We start from the raw sequence: 3,451 nt of genomic DNA on the forward strand, positions 1-3,451 counted from the left end.
GCCTGCATTCTAAATTTCAGAGGAAGGAAGGTCCCGCTCTGGAGCCTTAAAGGGGATTTAACCTAAAGCCCAAGACCTGCTCGATCATATAAAGGACACATAACACAAAGAGATAATTTGAATTATTCAGATGAACCGTGCAAAGCCAACAATTCCTTACTTTATCAAACTTAGTCAGGCAGGCCTGATGCTCAAAAGTGGACTTGTAGAAGGATAGAGAGGAGTTGACCAGTCCACTCCAGAAGGGCATGTGTGAGTCTTGTTTCTTCCAGTTCAGGATAATACCCTTCTGTGCATAAAACAATAAGTTGCAGAGTCTCAGCAGACAAATACAGATTGATAGTGTAATATTTAACAATGAAATGGGTGACCCCCATCCAGAAGTCTTGTATCAGTTGACAATCTCAAAATTCATGGAAATAATGAGTGGGTGAATGTGAGCAACACCAGCAATCGGGTGATAGAGATGGATAGGTATACGCAACTTTTGTAAGGGTAAGATCAACTCTGTGTAAGAATTTGTAATGAATAAGGTGATCACAAGCAGAAAGTGAAGATTTAGTCCCACATATCAGTCCAGTCCTTGCCCTCTAGACCTGAAACATTCCTAAACCACTTTCCTTTCCTTTTTTTTTTTTTTTTTTTTTTTTTTTACTTTTATCCTTTCTTTTTTTTTCAAATCTGTTTATTGAAGCTTTTTGGCAAAACAATAAACCACAAAACAGAACAACACAGAAGTGGAAACCCGCACAGGGATGATGCGTGAACGATATATAGCAAGAGAACCAAGGTAACCATGGGTAACAGTGAGGTGTGGCTTGCAACCATCTACAGTACATAGGAAGATCACAAATTAAAACACAACATATCATGACTAAATGAAAAGCATGTCTCCATACCTGAACCACAAATTAATAAATATTCATGTGAAATATTAATCAATAAAATAAATTCTGTGCTAGAAAATCAATTACAAACCTGCATACAAATATTCATCTGCAAAAAAGTTATCTATAAATTCCTGATGACAACATATGTTGAAATGCGTAGGAAAGAGCCACGATTGGAGTCACGTCACCCCACATGAGGCTGTCCTGCTCGAGTCTTGCCGGTGGTGCTCTTGGTGTATATGCGCATATGGTGTGATATTGTATAAAAAATGTAACTACGCTGATCATAAAGTGCTTATACAATATTATCACTAAAAACAGTGTCGGTGAAATGTGCACAAACATCAAAACTATATAACTATGGTGCACCTAGAGTTATATAGTTTTGATGTTGATGTTTGTGCACATTTCACTGATACTGTTTTTTGTGCTAATATTGTATAAGCACTTTATGATCAGCACAGTTACATTTTTTTATACAATATCAATTTCCCTCTAACCAATAGTAGAGAATTTCTAACTGCAGCAGATTCTTCTCTAATTTTAAATATAATTTTTGCGCCAGGTGACACATTTTTTCACTTTATACAGTGGGGACGGAAAGTATTCAGACCTCCTTAAATTTTTCACTCTTTGTTATATTGCAGCCATTTGCTAAAATCATTTAAGTTCATTTTTTTTCCTCATTAATGTACACACAGCACCCCATATTGACAGAAAAACACAGAATTGTTGACATTTTTGCAGATTTATTAAAAAAGAAAAACTTAAATATCACATGGTCCTAAGTATTCAGACCCTTTGCTCAGTATTTAGTAGAAGCAACCTTTTGATCTAATACAGCCATGAGTCTTTTTGGGAAAGATGCAACAAGTTTTTCACACCTGGATTTGGGGATCCTCTGCCATTCCTCCTTGCGGATCCTCTCCGGTTCTGTCAGGTTGGATGGTAAACATTGGTGGACAGGCATTTTTAGGTCTCTCCAGAGATGCTCAATTGGGTTTAAGTCAGGGCTCTGGCTGGGCCATTCAAGAACAGTCACGGAGTTGTGAAGCTGCTCCTTCGTTATTTTAGCTGTGTGCTTAGGGTCATTGTCTTGTTGGAAGGTAAACCTTCGGTCCAGTCTGAGGTCCTGAGCACTCTGGTGAAGGTTTTCATCCAGGATATCCCTGTACTTGGCCGCATTCATCTTTCCCTCAATTGCAATCAGTCGTCCTGTCCCTGTAGCTGAAAAACACCACCACAGCATGATGCTGCCACCACCATGCTTCACTGTTGGGACTGTATTGGACAGGTGATGAGCAGTGCCTGGTTTTCTCCACACATACCGCTTAGAATTAAGGCCAAAAAGTTCTATCTTGGTCTCATCAGACCAGAGAATCTTATTTCTCACCATCTTAGAGTCCTTCAGGTGTTTTTTTAGCAAACTCCAGATGGGCTTTCATGTGTCTTGCACTGAGGAGAGGCTTCCGTTGGGCCACTCTGCCATAAAGCCCCGACTGGTGAAGGGCTGCAGTGATGGTTGACTTTCTACAACTTTCTCCCATCTCCCGACTGCATCTCTGGAACTCAGCCACAGTGATCTTTGGGTTCTTCTTTACCTCTCTCACCAAGGCTCTTCTCCCGATAGCTAAGTTTGGCCGGACGGCCAGCTCTAGGAAGGGTTCTGGTCGTCTCAAACGTCTTCCATTTAAGGATTATGGAGGCCACTGTGCTATTATCCGGTACAGCAGAATATTTTTTGTAACCTTGGCCAGATCTGTGCCTTGCCACAATTCTGTCTCTGAGCTCTTCAGGCAGTTCCTTTGACCTCATGATTCTAATTTGCTCTGACATGCACTGTGAGCTGTAAGGTCTTATATAGACAGGTGTGTGGCTTTCCTAATCAAGTCCAATCAGTATAATCAAATACAACTGGACTCAAATGAAGGTGTAGAACCATCTCAAGGATGATTAGAAGAAATGGACAGCACCTGAGTTAAATATATGAGTGTCGCAGCAAAGGGTCTGAATACTTAGGACCACGTGATATTTCAGTTTTTCTTTTTTAATAGATCTGCAAAAATGTCAACAATTCTGTGTTTTTTCATCAATATGGGGTGCTGTGTGTACATAAATGAGGAAAAAAATTAACTTGAATGATTTTAGCAAATGGCTGCAATATAACAAAGAGTGAAAAATTTAAGGGGGTCTGAATACTTTCCGTCTCCACTGTATGTGCACATTCCCTAGTGTCGAGCTAAATAAAGATGTAAAATGGTTTTACTCTATGTGGAGTTTTTCTATTTTCTATGGAGAGCACTGGTATGACCCTGTGGATCAGAAAGATTTAACCCCCCACACTTATGCTGGAGAGAAAGTGATTGATGTGATCCCGATTCTTAGACAGAACTGTGGGTATGGTGGCTTTTAAGCAGTGTTTTTATTTGTGCATTACTTTGGGGGTGAGTAGTTTAATTATTGAAGGTGAAGGACACTGGGTGCTTTTTTGCACAGAATTAACATTTTTGCACTGGATTTTTCACTTTAATGATAAATTATGGATAAATAACTTTATTAAT

The sequence above is a fragment of the Aquarana catesbeiana genome, linkage group LG02 (genome assembly GCF_042186555.1).
Source record: "Aquarana catesbeiana isolate 2022-GZ linkage group LG02, ASM4218655v1, whole genome shotgun sequence".
NCBI classification, from domain to species: Eukaryota; Metazoa; Chordata; class Amphibia; order Anura; family Ranidae; genus Aquarana; species Aquarana catesbeiana.